Here is a 13393-nt window from a genome sequence, read left to right as displayed (position 1 = left end):
GGCCGGGCGTGGTGGATCCTTGTCCCGGGCGGAGCTGGGTAGTACAGCTAGTAACAGTATCTAATTTTAAATTGTCTTTAATGTACGTCGTGCGAGACTCGCCCTTCACGTGTCTCAGTGCCAATGGCAGAAGGTGTTGACCCAATTGAGTTTAAAAAAAAATCAACGTTGCTTCGAGCTCTGACCAGGGTGAGAATTCTCGAGAAACCGGGCCAGAGTCGCGATTTGCTAAGAAAGACCTAATTTGTTTAGGGGGGGCCACGAATTGCTGGGGTTGAGGGGGCATTCGTCTGGCGGTAGGAGAGTGGGGACATTGATTCCTGCGACTGCTGCTGCTACTGTTATTGTTGCTACTGCTGCTGCTACTGCTGCTGTTATTGCTGCTACTACTATTGCTGCTAGTGCTCCTGCTACTGCTGCTGTTATTGCTGCTACTACTATTGCTGCTACTGCTGCTGCTACTACTGCTGCAGCTTCTACTGCTGTTACTACTGCTGCAGCTGCTACTGCTGCTACTGCTGCTGCTACTGCCGCTGTTATTGTTGCGACTACTATTGCTGCTACTGCTGCTCCTGCTACTGCTGCTACTGCTGCTGTTATTGCTGCTACTGCTGCTGCTACTGCTGCTGCTACTGCTGCTGTTATTGCTGCTACTACTATTGCTGCTACTGCTGCTGCTACTACTATTGCTGCTGCTGCTACTGCTGCTACTATTGCTACTGCTGTTGTTGCTACTGATGTTGCTGCTGCTGCTACTATTGCTGCTACTGCTGTTACTATTGCTGTTGCTACTCCTGCTGTTATTACTGTTGCTACTCCTGCTGTTATTGTTGCGACTACTATTGCTGCTACTGCTGCTCCTACTACTGCTGTTGCTGTTACTGCTGCTGTTATTGCTGTTGCTACTGCTGCTGTTATTGCTGCTACTACTATTGCTGCTGCTACTGCTGCTGTTATTGCTGCTACTTCTACTGTTGCTGCTATTGCATCTGCTACTGCTGCTACTATTGCTACTGCTGTTGCTGCTACTACTGCTGCTACTACTACTACTGATGCTGCTACTACTGCTGCTACTGATACTGATGCTGCTACTACTGCTGCTACTACTACTGATGCTGCTACTACTGCTGCTACAGCTGCTACTGCTATTGCTGCAGCTAATACTGCTGTTGCTGCTACTACTGATGTTGCAGTTGCTACTACTACTGCTGCAGTTGCTACTACTATTGCTGCTACTGCTGTTGCTACTGCTGCTGTTATTGTTGCTACTACTATTGCTGCTGCTGCTACTACTACTGCTGCTACTGCTGCTGTTAGTGTTGCTACTACTATTGCTGCTACTGCTGCTGCTACTACTACTGCTGCTGTTATTGTTGCTACTGCTGCTGTTATTGTTGATACTACTATTGCTGCTACTGCTGCTGTTATTGTTGCTACTACTATTGCTGCTACTGCTACTGTTGCTGTTATTGCTGCTACTACTATTGCTGCTACTGCTGCTGCTACTACTGCTGTAGCTGCTACTGCTGCTACTATTGCTACTGCTGTTGTTGCTACTGATGTTGCTGCTGCTACTATTGCTGCTACTGCTGTTACTATTGCTGTTGCTACTGCTGCTGTTATTGCTGTTGCTACTGCTGCTGCTGTTATTGTTGTGAGTACTATTGCTGCTACTGCTGCTACTGCTGCTGTTGTTATTACTGTTGCTACTGCTGCTGTTATTGCTGCTACTACTATTGCTGTTGCTACTGCTGCTGTTATTGCTGCTACTACTACTGATGCTGCTACTACTGCAGCTACTGATACTGATGCTGCTTCTACTGCTGCTACTACTACTGATGCTGCTACTACTGCTGCTACAGCTGCTACTACTGTTGCTGCTACAGCTGCTTCTGCTATTGCTGCAGCTGCCACTGCTGTTGCTGATACTACTGATGTTGCAGTTGCTGCTACTACTGCTGCAGCTGCTACTGCTACTACTATTGCTGCTACTGCTGTTGCTACTGCTGCTGTTATTGTTGCTACTACTATTGCTGCTGCTGCTACTACTACTGCTGCTACTGCTGATGTTAGTGTTGCTACTACTATTGCTGCTACTGCTGCTGCTACTACTACTGCTGCTGTTATTGCTGTTGCTACGGCTGCTGTTATTGTTGCTACTACTATTTCTGCTACTGCTGCTGCTTCTACTACTGCTGCTGTCATTGTCGTTGCTACTGCTGCTGTTATTGCTGCTACTACTGCTGCTGCAACTACTATTGCTGTTGCTACTGCTGCTGTTATTGTTGATATTACTGCTACAACTACTGCTGCTGGTATTGCTGTTGCTACTGTTGCTGTTATTGCTGCTACTATTGCTGCTGCTACTATTGCTGTTGCTACTGCTGCTGTTATTTCTGCTACTACTGCTGTTGCTACTGCTGGTATTGCTCCTGTTGCTGCTACTACTGCTGCTACTGCTGTTGCTGTTATTCCTGCTACTACTGCTGCTACTACTAATGATGCTTCTACTACTGCTGCTACAACTACTGATGCTGCTACTACTGCTGCTACAGCTGCTATTACTGTTGCTGCTACAGCTGCTTCTGCTATTGCTGCAGCTGCCACTGCTGTTTCTGCTACTACTGATGGTGCAGTTGCTGCTACTACTGCTGCAGCTGCTACTGCTACAACTATTGCTGCTACTGCTGGTGCTAATGCTGCTGTTATTGTTGCTACTACTATTGCTGCTGCTGCTACTACTACTGCTGCTACTGCTGCTGTTAGTGTTGCTACTACTAATGCTGCTACTGCTGCTGCTACTACTACTACTGCTGTTATTGCTGTTGCTACTGCTGCTGTTATTGTTGCTACCACTGCTGCTGCTACTACTATTGCTGTTGCTACTGCTGCTGTTATTGTTGCTACTACTGCTACAACTACTGCTGCTGTTATTGCTGTTGCTACTGCTGCTGTTATTGCTGCTCCTATTGCTGCTACTACTATTTCTGTTGCTACTGCTGCTGTTATTGCTGCTACTACTACTGCTGTTGCTACTGCTGTTATTGCTCCTGTTGCTGCTACTACTGCTGCTACTGCTGTTGCTGTTATTCCTGCTACTACTGCTGCTACACTACTGATGCTGCTACTACTGCTGCTACTGCCGCTACGACTGTTGCTGCTACAGCTGCTTCTGCTAATGCTGCAGCTGCCAATGCTGTTGCTGCTACTACTGATGTTGCAGTTGCTGCTACTACTGCTGCAGCTGCTACTGCTACTACTATTGCTGCTACTGCTGTTGCTACTGCTGCTGTTATTGTTGCTACTACTATTGCTGCTGCTGCTACTACTACTGCTGCTACTGCTGCTGTTAGTGTTGCTACTACTATTGCTGCTACTGCTGCTGCTACTACTACTACTGCTGCTGTTATTGTTGCTACTGCTTCTGTTATTGTTGCTACTACTATTGCTGCTACTGCTGCTGCTACTGTTGCTGTTATTGCTGCTACTACTATTGCTGCTACTGCTGCTGCTACTACTGCTGCAGCTGCTACTGCTGCTACTATTGCTACTGCTGTTGTTGCTACTGATGTTGCTGCTGCTACTATTGCTGCTACTGCTGTTACTATTGCTGTTGCTACTGCTGCTGTTATTGCTGTTGCTACTGCTGCTGCTGTTATTGTTGTGAGTACTATTGCTGCTACTGCTGCTACTGCTGCTGTTGTTATTGCTGTTGCTACTGCTGCTGTTATTGCTGCTACTACTATTGCTGTTGCTACTGCTGCTGTTATTGCTGCTACTACTACTGATGCTGCTACTACTGCAGCTACTGATACTGATGCTGCTTCTACTCCTGCTACTACTACTGATGCTGCTACTACTGCTGCTACAGCTGCTACTACTGTTGCTGCTACAGCTGCTTCTGCTATTGCTGCAGCTGCCACTGCTGTTGCTGATACTACTGATGTTGCAGTTGCTGCTACTACTGCTGCTGCTGCTACTACTACTGCTGCTACTGCTGCTGTTAGTGTTGCTACTACTATTTCTGCTACTGCTGCTGCTACTACTACTGCTGCTGTTATTGCTGTTGCTACGGCTGCTGTTATTGTTGCTACTACTATTTCTGCTACTGCTGCTGCTTCTACTACTGCTGCTGTCATTGTCGTTGCTACTGCTGCTGTTATTGCTGCTACTACTGCTGCTGCAACTACTATTGCTGTTGCTGCTGCTGCTGTTATTGTTGCTACTACTGCTACAACTACTGCTGCTGGTATTGCTGTTGCTACTGTTGCTGTTATTGCTGCTACTATTGCTGCTGCTACTATTGCTGTTGCTACTGCTGCTGTTATTTCTGCTACTACTACTGCTGTTGCTACTGCTGGTATTGCTCCTGTTGCTGCTACTACTGCTGCTACTGCTGTTGCTGTTATTCCTGCTACTACTGCTGCTACTACTAATGATGCTTCTACTACTGCTGCTACAACTACTGATGCTGCTACTACTGCTGCTACAGCTGCTATTACTGTTGCTGCTACAGCTGCTTCTGCTATTGCTGCAGCTGCCACTGCTGTTTCTGCTACTACTGATGGTGCAGTTGCTGCTACTACTGCTGCAGCTGCTACTGCTACAACTATTGCTGCTACTGCTGGTGCTAATGCTGCTGTTATTGTTGCTACTACTATTGCTGCTGCTGCTACTACTACTGCTGCTACTGCTGCTGTTAGTGTTGCTACTACTAATGCTGCTACTGCTGCTGCTACTACTACTGCTGTTATTGCTGTTGCTACTGCTGCTGTTATTGTTGCTACCACTGCTGCTGCTACTACTATTGCTGTTGCTACTGCTGCTGTTATTGTTGCTACTACTGCTACAACTACTGCTGCTGTTATTGCTGTTGCTACTGCTGCTGTTATTGCTGCTCCTATTGCTGCTACTACTATTTCTGTTGCTACTGCTGCTGTTATTGCTGCTACTACTACTGCTGTTGCTACTGCTGTTATTGCTCCTGTTGCTGCTACTACTGCTGCTACTGCTGTTGCTGTTATTCCTGCTACTACTGCTGCTACACTACTGATGCTGCTACTACTGCTGCTACTGCCGCTACGACTGTTGCTGCTACAGCTGCTTCTGCTAATGCTGCAGCTGCCAATGCTGTTGCTGCTACTACTGATGTTGCAGTTGCTGCTACTACTGCTGCAGCTGCTACTGCTACTACTATTGCTGCTACTGCTGTTGCTACTGCTGCTGTTATTGTTGCTACTACTATTGCTGCTGCTGCTACTACTACTGCTGCTACTGCTGCTGTTAGTGTTGCTACTACTATTGCTGCTACTGCTGCTGCTACTACTACTGCTGCTGTTATTGTTGCTACTGCTGCTGTTATTGTTGCTACTACTATTGCTGCTACTGCTGCTGCTACTGTTGCTGTTATTACTGCTACTACTATTGCTGCTACTGCTGCTGCTACTACTGCTGCAGCTGCTACTGCTGCTACTATTGCTACTGCTGTTGTTGCTACTGATGTTGCTGCTGCTACTATTGCTGCTACTGCTGTTACTATTGCTGTTGCTACTGCTGCTGTTATTGCTGTTGCTACTGCTGCTGCTGTTATTGTTGTGAGTACTATTGCTGCTACTGCTGCTACTGCTGCTGTTGTTATTGCTGTTGCTACTGCTGCTGTTATTGCTGCTACTACTATTGCTGTTGCTACTGCTGCTGTTATTGCTGCTACTACTACTGATGCTGCTACTACTGCAGCTACTGATACTGATGCTGCTTCTACTCCTGCTACTACTACTGATGCTGCTACTACTGCTGCTACAGCTGCTACTACTGTTGCTGCTACAGCTGCTTCTGCTATTGCTGCAGCTGCCACTGCTGTTGCTGATACTACTGATGTTGCAGTTGCTGCTACTACTGCTGCAGCTGCTACTGCTACTACTATTGCTGCTACTGCTGTTGCTACTGCTGCTGTTATTGTTGCTACTACTATTGCTGCTGCTGCTACTACTACTGCTGCTACTGCTGCTGTTAGTGTTGCTACTACTATTTCTGCTACTGCTGCTGCTACTACTGCTGCTGCTGTTATTGCTGTTGCTACGGCTGCTGTTATTGTTGCTACTACTATTTCTGCTACTGCTGCTGCTTCTACTACTGCTGCTGTCATTGTCGTTGCTACTGCTGCTGTTATTGCTGCTACTACTGCTGCTGCAACTACTATTGCTGTTGCTGCTGCTGCTGTTATTGTTGCTACTACTGCTACAACTACTGCTGCTGGTATTGTTGTTGCTACTGTTGCTGTTATTGCTGCTACTATTGCTGCTGCTACTATTGCTGTTGCTACTGCTGCTGTTATTTCTGCTACTACTACTGCTGTTGCTACTGCTGGTATTGCTCCTGTTGCTGCTACTACTGCTGCTACTGCTGTTGCTGTTATTCCTGCTACTACTGCTGCTACTACTAATGATGCTTCTACTACTGCTGCTACAACTACTGATGCTGCTACTACTGCTGCTACAGCTGCTATTACTGTTGCTGCTACAGCTGCTTCTGCTATTGCTGCAGCTGCCACTGCTGTTTCTGCTACTACTGATGGTGCAGTTGCTGCTACTACTGCTGCAGCTGCTACTGCTACAACTATTGCTGCTACTGCTGGTGCTAATGCTGCTGTTATTGTTGCTACTACTATTGCTGCTGCTGCTACTACTACTGCTGCTACTGCTGCTGTTAGTGTTGCTACTACTAATGCTGCTACTGCTGCTGCTACTACTACTACTGCTGATATTGCTGTTGCTACTGCGGCTGTTATTGTTGCTACCACTGCTGCTGCTACTACTATTGCTGTTGCTACTGCTGCTGTTATTGTTGCTACTACTGCTACAACTACTGCTGCTGTTATTGCTGTTGCTACTGCTGCTGTTATTGCTGCTCCTATTGCTGCTACTACTATTTCTGTTGCTACTGCTGCTGTTATTGCTGCTACTACTACTGCTGTTGCTACTGCTGTTATTGCTCCTGTTGCTGCTACTACTGCTGCTACTGCTGTTGCTGTTATTCCTGCTACTACTGCTGCTACACTACTGATGCTGCTACTACTGCTGCTACTGCCGCTACGACTGTTGCTGCTACAGCTGCTTCTGCTAATGCTGCAGCTGCCAATGCTGTTGCTGCTACTACTGATGTTGCAGTTGCTGCTACTACTGCTGCAGCTGCTACTGCTATTACTATTGCTGCTACTGCTGTTGCTACTGCTGCTGTTATTGATGTTACTACTATTGCTGCTACTACTACTGCTGCTACTGCTGCTGTTATTGTTGCTACTACTATTGCTGCTACTGCTGCTGCTACTACTACTGCTGCTGTTATTGCTGTTGCTACTTCTGCTGTTATTGCTGTTACTACTGCTGCTGCTACCACTATTTCTGTTGCTACTGCTGCTGTTATTGTTGCTACTACTGCTACTACTACTGCTGCTGTTGCTACTGTTGCTGTTATTCCTGCATCTACTGCTGCTACTACTACTGATGCTGCTACTGCTGCTGCTACTGCTGCTATTACTGCTGCTACTACTACTACTGCTGCTACTACTGATGCTGCTACTGCTGCTGCTACTGCTGCTATTACTGCTGCTACTACTACTACTACTACTGATGCTGCTACTACTGCTGCTACTGCCGCTACTACTGTTGCTGCTACAGCTGCTTCTGCTATTGCTGCAGCTGCCACTGCTGTTGCTGCTACTAGTGATGTTGCAGTTGCTGCTACTGCTGCTGCTAAACAAATCCGTATGTTCACTCAGGGCGCTTCTTGACGCGGCTTGCAACAACGTGGGCACGGGGAGGGATGGATGCAGTTGGCAGGGGAGCGCGCTGGGACTTGTTGGGGAATGAGTGGCCGGCGATAGAGGGGCGCTTAGAGGAGGGGTCACGGATGGGGCGACAGGGGAGGGACGCGAAGAGGTGGAGGGGCGAGGGAAGGGGAATGGGCGAAGAGGCGGTGAGGCTTGAAGAGAGGAACGGAAGGAGGTGAAGGAGGGGAGCTGCAGGGGCAGTGTTGAGTCTATGGGGCAGTGTTAAGTCTATGGGCAGTGTTGAGTCTATGGGGCAGTGTTGAGTCTATGGGCAGTGCTGAGTCTATGGGCAGTGTTGAGTCTCTGAGCAGTGCTGAGTCTATGGGCAGTGTTGAGTCTATGGGCGGTGCTGAGTCTATTGGGCAGTGCTGAGTCTATGGGGCAGTGTTGAGTCTATGGGCAGTGCTGCGTCTATGGGCAGTGCTGAGTCTATGAGCAGTGCTGAGTCTATGGGCAGGGCTGAGTCTATGAGCAGTGTTGAGTCTATGGGCAGTGCTGAGTCTATGGGCAATTTTGAGTCTATGGGGAATGCTGAGTCTATGGGCAGTGCTGAGTAAATGGGGCAGTCTTGAGGCTATGGGCAGTGCTGAGTCTATGGGGCAGTGCTGAGTCTATGGGCAGTGTTGAGTCTATGGGCAGTGCTGAGTATATGGGGCAGTGTTGAGTCTATGGACAGTGCTGAGTCTATGAGCATTTTGAGTCTATGGGCAATGCTGAATCTATGGGGCAGTGCTGAGTCTAGAGGCAGTGCTGAGTCTATGGGCAGTGCTGAGTCTATGGGGCAGTGCTGAGTCTATGGCAGTTTTCAGTCTATGGGCAGTGCTGAGTCTGTGGGCAGTGCTGAGTCTATGGGCAGTGCTGAGTCTATGGTGCAGTGTTGAGTCTATGGGTAGTGCTGAGTCTATTAGCAGTGTTGAGTCTATGGGCAGTGCTGAGTCTATGGGCATTGCTGAGTCTATGATGCAGTGTTGAGTCTATGGGTAGTGCTGAGTCTACAGGCAGTGCTGAGTCTATGGGCAGTGTTGAGTCTATGGTGCAATGCTGAGTCTATGGTGCAGTGCTGAGTCTATGGGCAGTGCTGAGTCTATGGGCAGTGCTGAGTCTATGGGCAGTGCTGAGTCTATGGGCAGTGCTGAGTCTATGGGCAGTGCTGAGTCTATGGGCAGTGCTTTGTCTATGGGCAGTGTTGAGTCTATGGGCAGTGCTGAGTCTCTGGGCAGTGCTGAGTCTATGGTGCAATGCTGTGTCTATGGGTAGTGCTGAGTCTAAGGCAGTTTTGAGTCTATGGGCAGTGCTGAGTCTATGCGCAGTGTTGAGTCTATGGGCAATGCTGAGTCTCTGGGCAGTGCTGAGTCTATGGGCAGTGTTGAGTCTATGGGCAGTGCTGAGTCTATTAGCAGTGTTGAGTCTATGGGCAGTGCTGAGTCTATGGGCAGTGCTGAGTCTATGATGCAGAGTTGAGTCTATGGGTAGTGCTGAGTCTATAGGCAGTGCTGAGTCTATGGGCAGTGTTGAGTCTACGGTGCAATGCTGAGTCTATGGGGCAGTGCTGAGTCTATGGGCAGTGCTGAGTCTATGGGCAGTGCTGAGTCTATGGGCAGTGCTGAGTCTATGGGCAGTGCTGAGTCTATGGGCAGTGCTGAGTCTATGGGCAGTGCTGAGTCTATGGGCAGTGTTGAGTCTATGGGCAGTGCTGAGTCTCTGGGCAGTGCTGAGTCTATGGTGCAATGCTGTGTCTATGGGTAGTGCTGAGTCTAAGGCAGTTTTGAGTCTATGGGCAGTGCTGAGTCTATGCGCAGTGTTGAGTCTATGGGCAATGCTGAGTCTCTGGGCAGTGCTGAGTCTATGGGCAGTGTTGAGTCTATGGGCAGTGCTGAGTCTATTAGCAGTGTTGAGTCTATGGGCAGTGCTGAGTCTATGGGCAGTGCTGAGTCTATGATGCAGAGTTGAGTCTATGGGTAGTGCTGAGTCTATAGGCAGTGCTGAGTCTATGGGCAGTGTTGAGTCTACGGTGCAATGCTGAGTCTATGGGGCAGTGCTGAGTCTATGGGCAGTGCTGAGTCTATGGGCAGTGCTGAGTCTATGGGCAGTGCTGAGTCTATGGGCAGTGCTGAGTCTATGGGGCAGTGCTGAGTCTATAGGCAGTGCTGAGTCTATGGGCAGTGCTGAGTCTATGGGCAGTGCTTAGTCTATGGGCAGTGTTGAGTCTATGGGCAGTGCTGAGTCTCTGGGCAGTGCTGAGTCTATGGTGCAATGCTGAGTCTATGGGCAGTGCTGAGTCTATGGCAGTTTTGAGTCTATAGGCAGTGCTGAGTCTATGGGCAGTGCTGAGTCTATGGGGCAGTGCTGAGTCTATGGAAGTTTTGAGTCTATGGGCAGTGATGAGTCTATGGGCAGTACTGAGTCTATGGGCAGTGTTGAGTCTATGGGCAATGCTGAGTCTCTGGGCAGTGCTGAGTCTATGGGCAGTGTTGATTCTTTGGGCAGTGCTGAGTCTATGGGCAGTGCTGAGTCTATGGGCAGTGCTGAGTCTATTATGCAATGCTGAGTCTATGGGCAGTGCTGAGTCTATGGCAGTTTTGAGTCTATGGGCAGTGCTGAGTCTATGGGGAGTGCTGAGTCTATGGGCAGTGTTAAGTCTATGGCAGTTTTGAATCTATGGGCAGTGCTGAGTCTATGGGCAGTGCTGAGTGTATGGGCAGTGTTGAGTCTATGGGCAATGCTGAGTCTCTGGGCAGTGCTGAGTCTATGGGCAGTGTTGAGTCTATGGACAGTGCTGAGTTTATGTACAGTGCTGAGTCTATGGTGCAATGCTGAGTCTATGGGCAGTGCTGAGTCTATGGCAGTTTTGAGTCTATGGGCAGTGCTGAGTCTATGGGGAGTGCTGAGTCTATGGGCAGTGTTAAGTCTATGGCAGTTTTGAGTCTATGGGCAGTGCTGAGTCTATGGGCAGTGCTGAGTGTATGGGCAGTGTTGAGTCTATGGGCAATGCTGAGTCTATGGGCAGTGCTGAGTCTATAGCAGTTTTGAGTCTATGGGCAGTGCTGAGTCTATGGGCAGTGCTGAGTCTATGGGGCAGTGCTGAGTCTATCGAAGTTTTGAGTCTATGGGCAGTTCTGAGTCTATGGGCAGTGCTGAGTCTATGGGGCTGCGCTGAGTCTATGGGGCAGTGCTGAGTCTATAGGCAGTGTTGAGTCTCTGAGCAGTGCTGAGTCTATGGGCAGTGTTGAGTCTATGGGCAGTGTTGAGTCTATGGGTAGTGCTGAGTCTATGGGCAGTGTTGAGTCTATGGGCAGTGCTGAGTCTATGGTAGTGTTGAGTCTATGGGCAGTGTTGAGTCTATGGTAGTGTTGAGTCTATGGGCAGTGCTGAGTCTATGGGCAGTGCTGAGTCTAAGGGGCAGTGTTGAGTCTATTAGCAGTGTTGAGTCTATGGGCAGTGCTGAGTCTATGGGCATTGCTGAGTCTATGGACAGTGTTGAGTCTATGGACAGTGCTGAGTCTATGGGTAGTGTTGAGTCTATGGGTAGTGTTGAGTCTATGGGCAGTGCTGAGTCTATGGGCAGTGTTGAGTCTATGGGCAGGGCTGAGTCTATGGTAGTGTTGAGTCTATGGGCAGTGTTGAGTCTATGGTAGTGTTGAGTCTATGGGCAGTGCTGAGTCTATGGGGCAGTGCTGAGTCTATGGACAGTGCTGAGTCTATGGGCAGTGTTGAGTCTATGGGCAGTGCTGAGTCTATGGAGCCCACACGGGGACTGGGCACAGGGAGAAGATTGTGAGCGAAGAGGACGAGAGGAGCGGTCGTGGAATGGAGACGAGCGAGGCGAGGTGATGAGGTGGGGCGAGGCCACGGAGAGATTTAAAGAGGAGTCGCGCCAGCTACTTAGGAAGACAGCGGCGTCGTGAGCAGGTAGCCAGCGGAGCTGGAGGAGGAGAGGAGGTGAAGTGGAGGGCGAACCAAACTCGTGTTGATGTTGCAGCAACGCACGTGTCCCCCTCTCCGCCATCTGCCTCCCCACCCGCCAAAAATAAAATGTAAGATGTGAGATCATTTATTCTTCGGCTCCAGGATGCCGTTCAAAACTCGAAGCCACAAACAGGAGTCACGAAAGCTTCAAATCAAGACAGTCTCTTGCTACTTTTCGACGCATTATCAGCATTATTTTCCTCTCCGTCTCTCTCTCTCTCTCTCATCCTCTTCCACTTTGTTCATGTAATAAAAAAAAAACACGCACAAATACTCAAGCCTTTTAAGACAATTTATTTTACCCATTCATTGCCATTACGTGCGAGCGTAATAAATACGTAGGGGCCCGGCTTCATTAGTATTATTATTATTGCTACTCGTGCTGTCTGGGCACGCGCGCCCACTTACCAAGGCGTTACGCCCCTGCAATTTGAACCATTAAACGTTATGGCTCCGGACAACAGCAACAGCAATAGCAGCAGCAGCAACAATCCAGCTCGCTTGCACTTTGAGCGCACGCTCTCCCAAGGTTGCGGATGCCTCTGCAGTCCGCCTCATCTCGGAGGCTGTCGGCAGCAAAAATCCTCGCCCGAAAACTTCGACCGCGATTTTCGTTTTTTGTTTGTTTGTTTGTGTACGTTTCCATTCGCTCGTTGCTGCTCACAAAGTGCCCGCCGCCAAACGGTGCACCGCCGATACTCAGTGGGGCGATCTCGAGGGAGCTATGAACCCCATCAACAACATCATCATCATCATCATCTTCTTCTTGGGTTCTTTCGGTAAAGTCACCACGTAGAATGAGAATAAAATAATAAATTGATAAAATAAAATAACGCAATAAAATTGTCACGACGTTTCGGCCACAACAGAAGCGGCCTTCATCAGGTGAAGGGACGAGTCTATGGGGCAGTGCTGAGTCTATGAGGCAGTGGTGAGTCTATGGGCAGTGTTGAGTCTATTGGGCAGTGCTGAGTCTATGGGTAGTGCTGAGTCTATGGGCAGTGTTGAGTCTATGGGCAGTGCTGAGTCTATGGGCAGTGCTGAGTCTATGGGGCAGTGCTGAGTCTATGGGGCCGTGCTGAGTCTATGGGCAGTGCTGAGTCTATGGGCAGTGCTGAGTCTATGGGCAGTGCTGAGTCTATGGTGCAGTGCTGAGTCTATGGGGCAGTGCTGAGTCTATGGGCATTGTTGAGTCTATGGGCAGTGCTGAGTCCATGGGCAGTGCTGAGTCTATTGGCAGTGTTGAGTCTATGGGCAGTGTTGAGTCTATGGGCAGTGCTGAGTCTATGGTGCAGTGCTGAGTCTATGGGCAGTGCTGAGTCTATGGGGCAGTGCTGAGTCTATGGGCAGTGTTGATTCTATGGGCAGTGCTGAGTCTATGGGTAGTGTTGAGTCTATGGGCAGTGCTGTCTCTATGGGAAGTGCTGAGTCTATGGGGCAGTGCTGAGTCTATAGGCATTGTTGAGTCTATGGGCAGTGCTGAGTCTATGGGCAGTTCTGAATCTAGGGGCAGTGCTGAGTCTATGGGCAGTGCTGAGTCTATAGGCAGTGCTGAGTCTATGGGGCAGTGCTGAGTCTATGGGCAGTGCTGAGTCTATG

This window comes from Petromyzon marinus, chromosome 58 (assembly GCF_048934315.1).
Source record: "Petromyzon marinus isolate PM22_M1 ecotype Great Lakes invasive population chromosome 58, UKy_Petmar_22M1.pri1.0, whole genome shotgun sequence".
Taxonomy (NCBI): Eukaryota; Metazoa; Chordata; class Hyperoartia; order Petromyzontiformes; family Petromyzontidae; genus Petromyzon; species Petromyzon marinus.
This window is presented reverse-complemented; position numbering follows the sequence as displayed.